This window comes from Topomyia yanbarensis, chromosome 2 (genome assembly GCF_030247195.1).
Source record: "Topomyia yanbarensis strain Yona2022 chromosome 2, ASM3024719v1, whole genome shotgun sequence".
NCBI classification, from domain to species: domain Eukaryota; kingdom Metazoa; phylum Arthropoda; class Insecta; order Diptera; family Culicidae; genus Topomyia; species Topomyia yanbarensis.
In genome coordinates, this window is record NC_080671.1 from 23,344,099 (window position 1) to 23,362,872 (window position 18,774).

Here is an 18,774-nt window from a genome sequence, read left to right on the forward strand (position 1 = left end):
ATGAAAGAAATGCGTCTTTGACCAAGGTTCGTGGATACTCTGAAGTAAAATAAATGATTGGCTTGTCTGGTGCTGCGAGCTCGAATTCCTGTCGTAAATTCTAGATTATTATGAGCAATAGTATTATGCAAAGCATTGTGGATGTACATTATTGTTTGGTAGTTAGTCAACCCAAGCAAAGGTAAAATGTTATGGGCATTATTATTGTATAACAAAATAGTAGGGTACATAAATGGTTTTTTATAAATAAAATAAGACATCTGTTTTGAAGCGTTTGTAGCTTTTTCAGATTCGAAATACTGGCACGGCCCCACACAGATACAAGGTAGTTCAGCAATGAGTGGATGTGCGCATAATAAAATTTTAGAAGTTCATGCTGGGGAACAAAAGAGCATACTTTACGCATAGCCCCACATAACGATGCAACTTTTCTCTCTATAGATGTTATATGCTCAATCCCAGATAGTCTGGGGTCTAAGTGAAGTCCTAAATATTTGAAGCAGTTAGTTTCCTGAATTACAGACTGTCCCATTCTTGGGTCTGGATGCACGCCTATAGCTCTTCTAGATGAACGAAACAGCATATATTTAGTTTTTGATAGGTTCAAGGAAAGAAGGTTTACGTTGAAATACGTCGTTAGTGTTTTTAAATCCGATTCAATGTCGCGTACAATATTCAGGCAGTTGTTGTTCGGGTAGAACAACGCGGTGTCATCCGCGAATAGACGAGGAGTCCCTTTTAACCCGAGTCTACCTAGGTCATTGATATACAATAAAAATAACAGTGGCCCAATATTACTGCCTTGGGGCACTCCTATTTCTATTGGTCTATAAGAGCTACACGAGTCTCCAATAGATACGAATTGGTTCCTATGCGACAGATAGCTACGAATAATATGATTTGCTAATCCCCTGATACCATAGCATTCTAACTTCTTAAGCAGGATTGAGTGATCCAGAGTATCGAATGCTTTTTTTTAGGTCCAGAAAAAGGGCACCAACAATTCTTTTGCTATCAATTTGACTAATGATGGAGTCAATTAGTTCGGTCATTGCAATTAAAGTGCTGCAGCCCTGTCTGAACCCATACTGGTAGTTGTAAATTATGTTGTGTTTGTTCAAAAACTCGAGTAGTCGAGTGATGAGCAATTTCTCAAGAATTTTATTGAAAACGCACAATATTGAAATTGGTCTATAGTTGGAAGGTTGGTTTGGATCACCAGCTTTGAAAATTGGAATTACTCGGGCTATTTTTAAACAGTCTGGGTACCTGCCGGTTTGAATTATTAAATTAAAAGCTTTGGGTAGGATATTTGCAAAAGTGGTACAGTTACTCTTAAGAACACTAGCGGGGATCTTATCAGGACCACAACTGTTATTTTTTTCGAGGCCTTTAATCAAAAGGATCACTTCGTTTATGGTTGCAGGACGCAAGAAGATTGTTTCTTGGACGTGTTGTATATTTGTAATAGGATTTGAGTTGGGACTCGTGGGAATATTGTCAGACAAATTTTTGCCAATACTAGAGAAATATTCGTTGAAAACATTACATACTTCTTTAGTCTCAGTGACTCTGATATCATTGGAAATTAGGCTGATGGGAACATCCGACTTTGAACGACCAAAAATGGTATTAATATTTTTCCAAAGTTTTGAATGAGTTGTGTTGGATAGAAGGTTTTCAAAGTAGGCCTTTTTGCACCGCTTTTTCATTACATTAACTTTTTTAGTTATGTGTTGCAGAAGAGCTTTGAGGTTTTCATCATTGGGGTTATTTTTTACTCGTTTCAGATAATTACTTTTGATTTTAATCAGTGTCCACAAATCGAAATTGATCCAGGGGTAAAAAACGCCTTTACATTTAAAAGTTTTGGAGACCGTTCTAGTGTTTTCCGCAAGTAAAGAATTGTAGGTTGTGATGATATTTGTAAGACATACATCTACATCATCAATCAACTCGATGTTTTCTATGAAATTTTGGAAGTCGTTATTGAGTTTTTCATGATTGATTATTGATTTCGTCAAATTAACGGGTTCTCTTTTTACTGCAAGTTTATATGAAGATATAATTTGAACGTGATCACTAACTATGGTGTAAACCGTGTCGTTTCGTAAGCGAGCAGCATCATCCAGTCTACAAACAACGTGATCAAGAATATTTGAACTAGCTGGGCGAGTCGGAAATGTGTTCGTACATATGAAACCATACGATTCCAGGAGAGTTTTATAACGTGAGACGACATTGTTATTCGATAGGTTAACCGGTATATTGAGATCTCCTACAATGAAACAGGGGTGCGAATTTGAAGCGGAAGCGAGAACACTTTCAAGCTTGGCAAGGAATTGACCAATATCGTATGATGGAGGGCGATAAAAACAATGCACATCGAAATAATGTTGCATTATGCAGAGTTCGAGGTGAGCATGATGAAAGCCGTTAACAACAGTGTTCAGCACTACTCTATGAGAAATATTTTTCCTGACGTAGATAGCTACTCCACCGTTCGATTGTTCTCTACAGGAAAAAATCCCATTATAGCGCCTAATTTTAAAGATATCTTCATTGCCCGACTTGATCCACGTTTCCCCGATAACAAGCACATCAATTAATTTATTGCAACGATCCAATGTTTGCAAGATTTGATCAAATTTACAAAGCTCATTCATACCCCTTATATTCCATTGCAAAATATTCAGCGATTTACTATTATTCATTGAAACACTCGCATTATAACTGTCTATATCATCGTGAAAGAAATTTTCTATATAAGCCATTGAAATGAAATGTAAATTATATGTAAAAGAGCAAAATGTTATAAAAGCAAGAAGCACTATTCCCTCGGGATATTGTTTGTTCGTTTTCTTTTGGGTGATGGAGAAATATTCGCAGGTAGCGAGTCTGCAGCGTCAGAAGAACCATTTGAGTATAGGCTAGTTATGCGGTTTAGATCATTCCGGTTTCTAATTATTTCAGGTTTTGCTTTTTCATTTTTCTTAACAAGAACAACTCCTCGACCGGACCAGACATATTTAATGTTGAGAAACTCCTGACGCTCGCGCATTTCGTTCAATAGTTCTAAGCAAAGTGGGGTTAACTCATCGCGAATCGCAACATTTGTAGGTTTGCCATTGATGGCCAGGGAATCGTCGATCGAAGTAGAGATCAGTCTACCAAACTCCTTTTTTTTTTGGTGAACAAAATCTCCTTCACGGTCCTATCTGTGAAAACCACTTTTATGGGAACCAAACTATTTGTTGCTTTTTTACCTGGTGACAACCTTTCGGCAGACACCACTGAGGAACGGTCTAGGTTAGCACCAATGCAATGAGCAATTTTGATAACTAATTCAACGGTATTTTCATTACAGAGGAAGGGGACTCCCAGAAAAATGGCATTGTTTGAGACGTTATCCCGAACAGTTTTGTCTAAGTTCATCTCAAGTTTGTTTACATTTTCATAAAGGCAAGATTGTTTTTTTCTTAAGGAACTTATCTCTTGTTTTAGGGCCTCGTTTTCAGATTTTAGATCTCGAAAGTCTGAGACAATTGAATCAAATTTCGTAGATAGGAAATCTTGCGAATTTTCAATAGCAGAGGTAATCGATCTAAATTCTGCCCTCAGGTTCTGCATTTCACAAGCCACAGCACTCGCGACTGTTATTTTCAGCTCTGACCCGAGAGCGGCTACAATATCACTTTTGTTAGTTTTCATTTCAATAATCTTTTTATAAATGTCCGAACAGTTGGGTGTGCAAAAGTACATATTTTCTTTTACGCGACGAACGGCATTGCCAATGATATTGCGGCATTTGTAATGAGCGCTTTTAAAGCAGTACAAGCAGGTTACCAGTTTGTTCGAGTCAGTCTCCCTTTTTTTACATTCAACGCAAATAACATCATCAGTATCCATCGCAATTAAAACAAAAAAGACAAAAAAGAATACAATAATAAAGCACAAGGCACACTAGATTAAACAAATAAACTAAAATTGTACATCAAAACACAAAAAAACTTCACTATATTTGCTGCAAAGAAAAGTAATAACAGGCACGATGCAATTTCGGTTTCCGTGCAGAAGTGCCCAGTTTGAGCAAGCGATGTCCGATACCCACCTGCACCGATCAGAAGTGCATCTGAAAAAAAAATAACAATATCGTTGCCACTCACAGAGCGATACAAACAATCAGCTGCGATGATGGCTGAACACCGGGGGCAAATGATCACAGTCACTACGTTGAGACAGTCTGGCACAACGACAGAGAATTACGCACACACCTACTAACTGTTTGATTACAGCAGTACGCAGCGAAAACAGTCCTAGCCGCACCGAAACCGTCCCTGATACACAAATTACCTGCTTATATCCACAGAGCTGACCCAGAACCAACCCAAAAACACACAGGCTAGTTGGCTAGTTGTATGTAGCGAGCAAGCCCTAGCCAGATGGTAGAGCACAAGTATGAGATGTGTACGGGCTGAATACAAGAGACACCCCGGCAGATGAGCGCTTACACTATACACCGATTGCGCCACTGTGACCGCTCATATGAGAGGCAAATATAGGCAAATTGACGCAGCTGATCGCTACAGATACACTATCACACTATCGCACAACTCAAAAATGGTTGAATTGCGGTACGCCGAATGCGAACCGATATTCATGCACTTAATACACTATTTACCGACCAAAATAACACCAGCCTCCTATTCCTATCACTGCAGAAAATAATGAAACACTAATTGACATATATTTCACCAACAAAACACTTAAAAAACACACGTAAATTAACGAAAGTGTAGGGACCCTAAATGACTTGCGTTAACCACCAAAGAGCAGTGCTGCAAAAAAAAAAGAGTTCATGAATGAAATTTTATAATTTTGTGAATTATTTCACAAGCACGAATGGTCAGTCGTGAAAATTATACTAGGAATCATTAACTGGTTCAAGAACATATAAACGATATTTTTTGATTTTGTGAACTAGTTCACGGCCACACATGGTCAGGTGCGACTATTATATTAGGAACCACGAATCAGTTCACGTTTCTATGAATAAGATTTCATGATTTTGAAAACTATTTCAAGAGCACGAATGGTCAGTCGCTAGGAATCATAAATCGGTTCACGTATACTAGAGATGGTCGGGTTCGGGTTTTTGGACCCGAAACCCGGACCCGACCCGAACCCGACGGGTTACGGGTCGGGTTCGGGTTCTGTAAATTTAAGCTTCTCGGGTTCGGGTCGGGTTCCGGGTTTTCAAATTTGAAATTCTCGGGTTCGGGTCGGGTCCGGGTTTATAAAATTTTGGACTTTCGGGCTCGGGTCGGGTTCGGGTTTTTCAAATTAGAAATTATCGGGGTCGGGTCGGGTTCGGGTTTTGAACAAAACAACCCATCCATTTCATGACACTGTTTGCGTCTATACACAAAACGCAGTCTTTTTTGTAGTAGTGAATTATACTTCGTAATACGAATGGATGACACATATAATCGTACCAAATGTTAGCACCTCTGAATCGCTAGAATTTGTCGTATTTTCTGGTGCTCAAATATTGTATTTTTTCATTCTTGCATAAGACTCCGTCTCTTCAGATTCGCAAACTGCCTGAATTATTTAATTTTTTAAACGAACATTCATGAAAGATCATTCAACAATACGTGTTTCACATCTAAAATCTCTTTGCGTATTATTTTTCATGATAATTAGTAATAAACCAAGTCAACAGGAATTTATCGGAAAATATCGGTTCAACTTTCTATAATGGAATATAAATTTCGACAGGTACTTTAAAACCGATACTTAGGCCGCGGCGACTTTTTCTCTACGTAAACGGTTTTGTGGGGGTACATTCGTACCCCAGAACTAAAATCGCTCTAGTATGTCTAATTTTTATTAAATTTATAATTAAATTGGATAGTTTTATTCTAAAATCATTCTTAAAGTAACCTGTTTGTTTTGACTATTTAAGTATGTAATATTTCATTTTGTATAGAACAAGTCTTTAAAATACGTCAAAACTCCCTTGTTTCTTCATATTGCTATAACTCCGATAGTTTCAAATCAATTTTGACCATTTATACGACGTTGTAAAGCTTATTAAATTTTCTTTTGAATAATTTTTTTCAAAAACCAGTCAAAAAGTATATTTATTCCGATGCTTTTTTGAAAACCAAACGCCAATACAATCGTTAAAAATACAGCAATATGCAGTAACAGAGATGAAACAGGAAGGCGTCGAAGGAATAGGTAGAGCCGGTGCATTGTACGTGTATATAAAGTAAGTATGTTCCAGAGCATGGGCTGCAGAAGATAACAAATCGAATGATGCGTCTTGCATAGTATATACAAATCATATTCACGAATGTGTTTTGACTCTTTCATCCGCAAAAGCAAAAATTACGATACCGATCCAAACGCATTTTCTAGTTACTTTGCTATAGTGCTTTGTTATACCAAATAACAGATACTATTATTTGGCAGAGTTGGAACTTTTAACTTTTTTTTTGCTTTTAAAAAAATATATTTTTTTTTTGAATTATGTACACATGACAAAACACTAACGCTAACGGTTTTGTGGGGTACATTTGTACCCCAAACAAACTTTAAGCAAGCACTGTTAAATTGGTCAAATGAAACAAATAGGTTGTACCTACCTTCACGTAAGTTTGATAATCAAATTGGTTTATGATAAAGATTTCTTGCAATTAAAATAAACTGTAACGGAAAAATAAGGATTTGGACTCATAAATTTGGTGGTACTTTGGTGTCATTATGGCGGCTCCAATTTATAAAGGGCACATTATTTTTTTAAAAGCAGATAGTTTAGGCCATATTTATTTTCTAGAGACTTTCTTTATTCCATCAGACCTAAACCTAGCTTCACTTCCGCCAGGTTTCGTTGGTCATGACACGCATATGGTGATGGGATAATAGCACCATTATCAAATCAGTGATATATGATACAAGCATTTTCTGTCAGATTGTTCCCGGGCTGAGCTGTTGCATGATCCAGATTCCTTCATGAAAATACACGAATTTCCACGAACTTAACGAAATGATCGCAAAAATTTTGTGTGTTCTGTTGAGGCCATTAACGGATTTTTAAAATTTTGGAGTCGTTCCGAGAGCTCCATTGGAGATGTCGAAGCTTCTCTATTGGCGCGCATACCGTATAATCTGAACCATAAAATAACTTAGATACCCAATCATAGATCGTCCTAACGCTAATGATGGGACATCAAGAACACGTCAGAAAATGATTGATACCCTTCGATACAGGTTTGACCGTTCCAACCAGTAACGTGGGTGACGTCATGTAAACTGTCGAATACGAATTGCCAATTGTCATAGCTTAATTTAATACATATAATAAATTATACGATACTGCCTTGCAGGAATGGTTTCTGATAAAAAATCAGAAATTTTGGTTAATTACGACGGGCAAGGTTGTTGGAAACTGTGACCATTAAGCTTTCTGTTTCCCCATGAGTTGACCGCCGATTTAACTTAATTTCCGGTTAAGATATCAACGATTTATCAAGTTTCTCAGCACGTTACAAATTTGACATTCAATAATAGTAAATATAAATGCGGATTCTACTCGGCAGTGATTTGTTTTTCCATATGCAGATATAACTCAATGCGTATGGTGCTACTTCAGATTCGAGTGATTCTACTATTCTTAGATGAGTCAAGGGTCCAGCTCGGGTGCCTAGAATTAAAAATCTTCGAGACCTTTGGTTGATTCTCCGTATTAGCAAGTTGGATTCGGATCGGGCTTCTCAAATTTTAAATTTTCGGGTTCGGGTCGGGTTCGGGTTTTCAAATTTTAAAATTCTCGGGTCGGGTCGGGTTCGGGTTTTACAAAATTTTCATTCTCGGGTACGGGTCGGGTTCGGGTTTTTAAGTTTTAAAATGTTCGGGCTCGGGTCGGGTTCGGGTTTTTCAAATTTTATAATTTCGGGCTCGGGTCGGGTTCGGGTTTTTAAATTTTCATGCGGTCGGGTTCGGGTAGGGTTCGGGTTCGAAAAAATTGAAACCCGACCATCTCTAACGTATACACGAATAATATTTTGCGATTTTATGAATTATTGCACGCGCTCGAATAGTAAGTCGTGATTTTTATACTAGGAATCATAAACTTGGTCACGAATATATAAAAATTATTTCATAGTTTTGTGAACCAATTCAAAATCAGGAATGGTAAGTTGTGGCTTATTTGCTAGAAATCGGGAATCTGTGAACATGAATAACATTGTGTGATATTGTGAACTATTTCACGAACACGGATATTGAATCATGACTATTATATTTGGAATCATGAACTAGTTCAGGATGATTGAAAAGATTTATGAATAATATTCCGGGTTTCGTGAAATAGTGCTCGCGTAAATATATTTTCCAAAAACTACGAATAAAATCACGATTCTACCTTTCGTTTTATGAACAATGTTCAAAAAATTGTGAACTAGTTCACATACACAAAATCGATTTAGTAATGGTATGACGGAAACCGTTACCGAAGTTCGCAAAACAAAAAAAAATATCTTCGCAAATAAAAGTGATATTTAGACTGAAAATGGAACATAATTATAAAACACATGTTTTGTTTCATGGTCCTTTTTTCGTAACGTAAAAATGTGATTATTTCTGAATTCATGACACTTTATTCACGTTTTTGGGAACAATTTTTTCCCATCTACACAAGAAAACGATCTGCTTCGATCGAGAGCTCGGAAACCAATGATGTAACTTAAAAAATCTAGCTTCCATGGTTTGTTACCGAATGAAATTTATCAGCGTAGACTCCGGTGCAAAATTAGTGGCTCTACAGAAAGGCGCATCTCACTCACTTCAAACCTTCAGGAGGAAACGGAAATTTGGCAGCCCACTTCAGTCTTCCAAGTGAAAGGTACCCTGATGCTGTCCCTCCTTCCCAATTAATACCGGACTTCCATCCTCTCGACAAAGGCGGCGTTTGGAACATCCGTGAAGACGTTTTTACAAATATCAGATGTAATGGGTTGTGCTTCTCCAAATTGCGGCATATATTTTGCAATTAACTCACGGTAGGTACACGGTGATAGGTCATGTAGCCTTACCTCTATATTGTCTTTTTCCATATACTCGTACACAGGAATCTTATTTCAACGCTGCCACTTTCACCTACGTATTTTATGTTGTTTGCAAAATTAATCATTTTGCTTGCTCTAACATTTTAAATGAAATCAATATTACTTTGTGCAGGCGATGAAACAGAAGAAAGGCTACTCCCATAAGTCATGACGGCAAGGACAAATTCAATGTTTCCTTTGAATTTGCGATAATGCACACTAGATCGAAAGGTTAATAGTTTTGTTTCACTTTGTAGCTTTGACTCGGGCAGAAGTAGAATGTAGGAATCAGGAATCAGAATATATTGGCTCAATTGGCTTCATCATTTCCTGAGCGGAAGGAAAGGACAAGGACGTGTGAGGAAGTAGAATTGGAAGGGTGGGAAAAATAACAGCACAAAACAAAAATAAACAACAGGTAAGTTAAACTCACACTTGCCTTGCCTGCGAATAAGCCTAAAGCTCTTTACCACATTGGATAAGAAACTTTAGTATGTCTCTGAGTTTCAGTCGACCAAACATGGTTTCGTCTATATAAGGACGGCTGAAGACTCGAAATCGCAATTGCGCTACCGCTGGACAGTTGCATATCAGATGATATGAGGTTCCGTAGTCAGATTCACAAAGATCACATGAAAAAGACTCAGCGCGCTGAATAGTTGCCATGTGATAATTGAGTTTGCAGTGGCCGGTTAAAGCCCTGGTCAGCATGCCGCAGTGGAGCTTTGACTCGGGCAGAAGTAGAATGTAGACCTGCTTTCTCAAAACAAAATTCCTGAAAAATCTGGAGAGGATTAGCTTCCTAACTGCCCTCCTCCTCTGACTACATTTCTGGCATCTATCATCATCCTTCTTTGCGACAAACTGATGAGCATTTGGACTGAAAGATACCCCCTATGATTGAAATATCTATAAAACTGCAACAACCCCTTCGTTGAAAATGCATGAAAATGTAAGCGGAAATGAAAATGCGATATCGTCTAGTAAAACACCTCCAGGAAGAATGTTTGCACTAATTTTCAAGATGACTTGGTTTTAACTCTGATGATTGTTTTGCGTAAATCCTCCAATATATTTTTCAAGCAACTTACTTTTCAAAAGATCATTAGTGCACTAACACCAAAGTAATTCTGAGAATCGTAACATCCGGAATGAACGAGCAATCGGTTGGCATTCCAGGACACCTTCGGCTACTTAGTGTTGTCCCTACAGTTCTAATAGTTAAATTCTTTTGAAATTTTGTGGAAACAATCTCGAGCTAAGATACATATTCGAATTCTTCGACATCTCAAGTAGATCCTAAAGTCTTAAAATTCCTCTAACACAAAAGCATACTTTGCATTCACGTTCTTATAGATACCTTTGAAACCTAATAAAATTTTCTACTAAACAACGCCCGAAAATATTTCAGTTATTGGAATCAAACAACGTTTTACTTGATATTTAGCATTTTCGATTAGGTTTTTATTAATTTTCTCAAAATATCGAATTATAATCAGAGAATACCTTTTTCCAAAAGTTAGATTTATAAACGATTCATTATTTGTTTTTTACATCATATTCCTATTTCTTCTCGATAAGATCAGCTTTTCTAGGAAATACTCCCACGATCGGCTGTGTTGAGTTGAAATTGCTTTTGTTTAGAAAACATTGGATACTCTCGGTAGCCGGCTGCCCAGAGTTTAAAAAGAACCAAAAACTAAACAAGATCTTCTTTTTCGGGCGATCGTGTTCTCGAAAACTAACTAAACTACTACCTAATAAACGGGTGTACCCCATTAGGCATAAATACGTTTGGCATACGTACGTTAGGAATAAAGACGTTTGGCATAATGGACGTTAGGCATAAATTATCATATTGAAGTATCCTTTCATGAAATTACTTTTTGGTTGTGACATCCTCGGGGGTAAGAGCGCAAATGCTTGAATTTTTTTTTAATTACTCTGGAAGCTGATAAAACTGGATCAACATTTTATTTTATTGTATATACCTCAAGAAAACATCACTCAAATAAAAGATGCAGAACGAAATACATCGAATGAACAAAATGCACATCTCTAAAATAGGCTAAATACTCTTGGTTAAAATCATTCTATTTTGTATTAAGGTATGAATAAAGCACATCAACCCCTACATGGCCATGTTGACTGTATAAAACAACGTTTTTAAACTGCTAAAACTTTTGATTTAGGCAGAATTTACTCACAAACACAAGGAAGACCAGTAACTGCGACTATTAGAACTTAGAACTGAAGTTATTGCTATGGAAGTTATTCTGATATAACTCTGATGGAGTAGTACCACCAGAGATATTTATAGTTGGCATTGATAAATAAAATTTTGATATATCTTCATTATTTTCCATTATTATTAAAAACTGATAAGGCGTATTAATTTGGACCGTCTTCGACTATCTTTTTCTAGCATAAAGAATATTGAAAATTTTCTAGGAGAATTGTGTTTAGCACCAGAAGGTAAATATTGAGCAGCTTTCAGCGTTGCGAAAGAAACATGTTTCAAAGCGGAGTTTTCGTTTTTCTTGAACCCTATGAACGCTAAAAATAAAGTTGGGCATGTAAGGATTACCTTAAATTAGTCCTTCATTCAGGCAAGGTGTAATTGTCCAAGAAGAAAATATATAACCTTAAAGAACAGCTCATGAAAGAAAGAATGATGCATTTTAGTATTCATTCAACGAATATACGAATATTGCTGGTTCTATATAGATTATCTCCCATATTCATCAGCACAATGATTGTATTCTCAAGGCCATCACAAATAGAACCACAGTAACTCTTTGATGTGAGAAAGAGTTTATTAATGTACTGTGATGAGTTTCCGAAACGAAAAAGGTATCGTCACAAACGTAGAATCCGTAGCCTAATGTTGATCCTGTACATAACACTGCCAGTTTACATTGGATCCAAAACTTATTGTCTGTTCATTATTTTGCCTTTTTTAATATTTGGATGCAACTGTATTGGTAATACATCTAAAAGGCTAGAAATTTGCTTGTATTAAAACTGAAGGGATATTGTCTCGTCTACAGAAAAAAATAGAAAATAAACTCTACACTTGCAAGGGCTAAATATCTCTCGTGGTATTTTTAATTTTGGAGTCTTTCGCTAAAGTTATGCAAAGGTATGGTATAGCAAAGTGTCATTTTTTCTTTACCTGAAATAACAAGTGAAATCTCTAACGAAAGCCTTGCCATTATCTTTATATTTTTATGAATTATGCCTATCGTACATTATGCCTAACGTACATTATGCCAAACGTACTTATGCCTAACGTATTTATGCCGAACGCCGCACACCCCTAATAAACAATTGATAAATTTCCCAAATTCTCGGCAGCCGACTGCCCAGAGCAATTATAACATGATAACGCTATTGGCACACTTACTAACAACTCTCCCCTTCCCGTGATACATGTGGAGATGCAGAGGATTCCTCGGTCTCTAGTAGCAACATGTATCCGACTAACATTCCCTCCTTTCCCAGAAGATCTGCATTCGGACGTGGCCGGCGTCGGTATTGATCAGCATTCAGGGTTCAATATAGATTGTACAATGATGCTCATCATGTTATGTTATGTTATGCAACCTAATTTGTTTCTGGTCAATAACGGAGTAGCAACTACGGGCGATCTCTTATGCTTATGCTTATGCTTATCATATTCCTATTTCTTCTCGTTTCTGTATAATTTCATTATTAAACCTTTCCTAAATATTGTCGACTTGTAGGTGGTCTTATCTAAAAAATAGCTGTATCTTCATACTCTGACGATTTCATTTGAATACGGAGAAAATTTCATACCGAATGATGTCCAAATATGTGTTAGTTAAGAGTACTTAGTGATTTTTTACTAGTAAAGCAATTCAAAAAATGGAAAATGCTTAAGATGGCAAAAACGACCATTCCAAGCAGCCAAATTAATTGTAATGATTATATTATATAATATATCATAATTTAAAAGTTTAAAAACCGATTTAGATAATCTATTTCGACAAATAACGTTAATCTGCTATAAACGTAAAACTTAGCAATTTCTATTTTAAGTTCCAACAGACTAGCAATTTTACTTGCTCAAGTCCACGCGTAGTCCAATTATAAGAAAATTATCTTGTTTCTATTTGCATTGAATGCCAAATGCTCAAGTGTGCAATCTTTCTCGCATGTTTGCCGTGCAAGAGTGTGTGAAGAACTGGCCCATTTTGAGGTGAGAAAAAAACACGTGTCCACTTGAAACGCCTCGTGATAATCATCCACCTCGGATTGCGTTATCGACTTAATTTCTACTTTGAATCGCAACTAAAGCTCTGTCATCACGAATCTGCGATTACTAACCCCACACTCGAGAGGTTTGTATCAAAACATCAAATTAACTACCTTTTTGAAACCCTCTCGTTCAGCACTTCCATACAGTCAATCGAACTGCACTCGAACACGCATTAGCTGTTAATTTGAAAATGATCGAATTAAATACCTATTTCCAAGTTCTCCACCATCTACCACACAGATCATTGCAAGTACATACAGCCAAACTGAAACAACCAGATCGCAACTACTCCTCCAATTATTCTATGCTATTTCCCTAGCGCAGAACAGCTCTCAACTGGGTCTCTCACAGTGTGTATTTACATTTCCCCTTGCTCTGTAATTTATGGTAGTAAAACATTATTAATTATTGCATAGTTTTAGCTTCGATCGGCGACGAGCTACTCTACCTCGGGTTGCTACTTGAGACCACAAGGAGCCAACCGGCAGTCGTCCTAATCGAATCAGCGCGAGCTTTGTGCATATTTCGTCTCCACCACCTTCCTTTTTATCCAGAGATAGAAATGTGCGCGATATTTTCTCGGAAAGAAGCGTTTAATAAATAAGAGCTGCTCACTGGCTTAAAAGCGTTACAACGTTTAATTTGAAGCATTTTAAACCCGGCAACACAATATTGATCGCGAGCGGCTGATATTCCCCCTCTGCGCGCTTTGTGGCCTACCCTAGCGACTTAACAGGCACGAAAAGCGCTCGGTAGTCTCGGAGATCTTCGGACCCTAGTGCCCGCCCGCCTGCCTTTTCGAGCGCTTTGCAGTGGCAGAGTGTGCGGTTGCTAATTAAATTTGTTTGCGTTTCTAATATCTGTTATTATTTATGTTCCATTCAAATCACGCAGGGCGCAAACTTAAACTCGCGAAATCCGGCTTGGCAGCTTGGGGATATCGTGTTGAACTGGAGCTGCGGTTGCAATAAACAACGGAAAATCGATGAGGTGAATGTTTATGTAGGTCGGTTGATAACGAATGGCGGTAAAGTTTTCTTTTTTCAACATTAACTTAATTATGATTACTAAACTATTAGGCATCTTTTCACATGAATTTTTAATGTGCACAAGAAGTACAATATTTTCACAATTCTTCAATCCAATTTCCAATAATTGCTCGTTCCGTAGAAATCATCACATTCACATTCACCGCATCGGACCATTTTATTGAACTATGTTCCGAGATAACCGCGTTTAAAGTTTTGTGTTAACTTCATTCGTGGATAGAGTCAGTGCGCTGCGAATGGCTGTAAATTGAAATCTAGTGCTCCGACCTGGATCAAATTTTGCACAGATATTTCCGAAAGTATGTGCTTTCATATTATTTAATAAAAAAAAATTTCCGATTTTCTGAGCCTCAACTTGGTATATGGCCCCTTAATTAATGCTATTCTAATATTGAAAAAACAGATCTAAATAAATACAAAATAACACTATCTGTATCGATAGAAAAAGCTTAAAAACGTTTTTGTTTTCATCGGATACCCCAAGAACTTTATTATATTCATTTTAACTAAAATAAGGTAAATTTCTAATAAGTCTTAGAAAAAGCATGTTGTATGTTCCAGGTTAGGGTAAAGTGGGGCTAATATAGTGACATGAACGCAGAATTCAAAATCCGGCCCAATGTCGTCGATGCCAAGGCTTTGGGTACGGTACAAAAAATTATCATTTAGATCCCAAATGTACGAATTGACGTGATAACTTGCACATAAAGGACGTTTGTCCGGTGAAAGAAATCACAGAAAATTTCAAATGTTGAGTCCATAACTCGAATATCTGAACATGCCCCATTCGGGGCAAAATACTAAATTCCCGTACGAAGCAACAAATAAAAAATTTCCCTGGGGTAGATGAGCCCTTATTCATCTCATTAGTCAAGATGTCACACCATTTCGTTGAACACTCGGCCAACTGTCCCTGGATCGCACTTAAATAGATTTTAACATCTTTGCTTCGTTCTTAAGAAGTAATTCAATGAAAAAATTGAGCTGAATAAAGAAACATACTCGCCTTTAAGAGAAGTGAAAAGTACAACGCAAATCAACTTACTGTTCCAACTAATGTGTTCAAAGTGGTGGGATGAATAGAGGTGCTAAGATGAATTAGGGCACTGTTACCCTACTTCAACAGGTACCAAAACATGTTAAAATGCTCTAATCCGCTTCAAAATAGAAATGCAGCTTCAATCTCCCTCAGACCATCCTACAATGGCGCGCCATCTTATGCTTGAGTGGCAGGTAACGCGACCAAAAGAACGATGACTACCACTTCTCTAATTTCATCTCCAAATGCTCCAATGGATCTAGGTAGCATTACGGAAGAAAAATTGAGTTTTTTGCAGCAATTAATGTTACAATTGATGACTACAATGCTAAGTTCTATCTCCACGTTTGAAGCTTTTCAAAGTGGACGGGAATCTGCTAACAAAATTGTAATGAATTTCGAATCTAATAACGATTTTAAATAATCATTTCAATTTATTAAATTGGAATGCTTGTTCTTAAAAACGTGCGACGAATTTTTCAACTTCTTGGGGGTACATACTTTCCTTGATGCCGATGTAACCGAAACTTTTATAAACCCAAATATTAAATTGAAGACTAACTCTAATTTTGTTATTTATCGATTTGATCGAATTGTTGGATTCGACGAAGGAATTGCAATAGTGCTTAATCGCAGAATCAAACATCGCATTTTGCCCTCGTTTAACAACAAAGCCATCGAGAGTTTTGGTATTGCAGTTGAAACCCATTTTGGTATCACTTCTATTGTTGCAGCTTATCTACCTTATCAATGCACTGGCGAGCAAACTAGTTGATGACGAATTTCCTGCCAACTCGAACAAATGTTGGCAGCACCCGCTCAGATTTTTATGAAACTTTCTGTACATGAGAACTTTGTCACAAAAAGCCACTGTGCATACTTTGTTTTTCCAAAAATGATCTAGACCATAACTATGGCAAATTTCAACCGACTTAGAACACTTGGATGTTTTGAAAACGGAAAATCATCCACTTTTGGAATCTGTGAAATTGAATCCGGCGGATGCATCTGGTTCTCGCTAATCTGGATTTCCAGAGGGATATTCCAGCACATGGGAAACAATTTGTAAATACTTATATATTTTTATAGGTTTTCGGGGTACTTTGCCGGCCGATGGCGGGGTAAATAAAATGTAGAAGACCTTTCTTAAGCCCCCGATTATTGTTTCATTAGTTTGATTCCCCGATAAGCTATGCTTGTTAATATTATAAGATGTCACTAAGTAGAAGTTTACAGCTTGGGAAAGAGTACGGGAATTGTACCCGTACCCTGTTCGATACATACGGTTAAGTTCGATCATGTGAACAGAGTCATAGCCTGGGGTGGCATTACGCATCTCGATTCGATCAAAATTCTATCGACTCGAAGTTGTTTCGCATTATGTATTTCGAACCGAGCTCGAGAGTAAATTTTCGTTCGAGTTCGCTCGAAGAAGTACTAGATTATCGAAAAGTGCTGGCATTATGGAACCATAACAATCGAACTCGAATGCGACTCGAGTCGAACGTATTTGCTCGATAGTTTCATTGCTGTCGACTGTCGTTCGAGATTATGATTTGTGTTTTTATTTCAATTAACAATTCCGAGGATATAAAATTACCAAAAGGTGTGAAAAGCTCCCACGTACTTTGAGCTACTTTATGTTATTTCTATTTTCACCATCAGGAACATACTTTTTTTTGGAAAAAGTAATACTAAATATTGATAATAAATTATCTTACATCAAGTAATAATAAAAAGTGTAGGAACAAAGTGAAGACACCTTGACTTGTCTAATCGCTATTTAATAGATGTATAGAATCGCAATCATTCTTGATTCCAAAGTGGTGATTTAAACAATTTTATATTCTAATTGATGCATTTGTTCCCGACTATATCTCAATTGTTTTCAATATCACAATACTGCCCATGATCGCATATTAGTCCCATAAAGATAGGAAATCCCATAGAAAACGGGACAACTATGCGATCATGGGTAGAATATAGCCTTGAATTCAATGCCATAATGTACGTTTTATACACCAACAGAATTAGGTGTTATATCGTTATATGTTATATGCTAAAGCATGAAAATACAGAATATTATCTTATATAGCATAGAACTTTGAAACAAATTGAATTAACTAACAGATTTGAATGCATCAACCGATAATTATACCATCTACAACTTCTGGAAACACTTCGTTTTGATTGTGTTCTCCCTATCTCTAGTTTTGTGCTATAACAAAATAATTAACTAACAAGTACAAGGGTTTTCCTGCAAACACGAAAACGAATTTTTGTCTTGACTATTTCAACTAAAAATGGCTATTTTAACGAACTAGTTTTTAAATTTTTGCGCCATCAATTGTTGAAAAAAATTGTTGCTTTTGGACGAAAAAAAAAAAGATTTGATAAAAGCGATTTCTGCAGATAATGCATTCCATAATGCGACTGAAGTCCGAATAAGAGACACTACCAGCTAGGCATTACGATGTTTCGGTAGTTCAACTTAAACAGTGAGATATATTAAAATTTTGTGGTAAGAAGTTCAAGAATACAATTATATCAAACTAAAATAATACCCAAGCATTGAACAAATTATGAACATGTTTGGGTCAATTTATTTACCACTATTACTATTTTTATTCTGTGAATTTGACGCTCATCGGAAAAAAAACAAAACAAACTGCAATTTTGTTTACACTGAAAAAATTCTTAGGTGGAATTAAAATTATCATACGATGAACAAAACCATTACTCGTTTTCTGCAACGAAGCATTTTTAAATAGTTCATTTCGTCTAATTCACGAACTGAACAAATGGCATCTTGATGAACGGAAAGTTGACTAGTTTAACATATTTAATGTACGGGTTATTCCACGTCAAATTTACAACTACAATTTTAATTCCCACCCAAAAATTTTCTTGCATTCTTAACACAAAATAATTGACATCTGTTTTTTGTTTTGGTTGAATACGATAGATTTTTTCAAGTTATGAGTTTTTGAATTTTATGAATTGGACCATTTTTCAACCACTGATAACTCGGAAACTCTTAGTTGTACGGAAAAATGTATTATTAACAAAAAGTGCGTGTTCGAATGAGCTCACCAATAAAAATCTGATATAGTTTTTTTTTGATATTTACGTTATGAGTTCTGCAAATGTTAGAAACATATTGAAAAATCAAACTTGGAGTAACAAGTTTTTTATTCTATGAGAACATTTATAATTATATTGAGAACCTTATAATTATAACCTTTACGAGATATTTCAATTAAAATTCTCAATTTTTCCGGCAAGCTCATG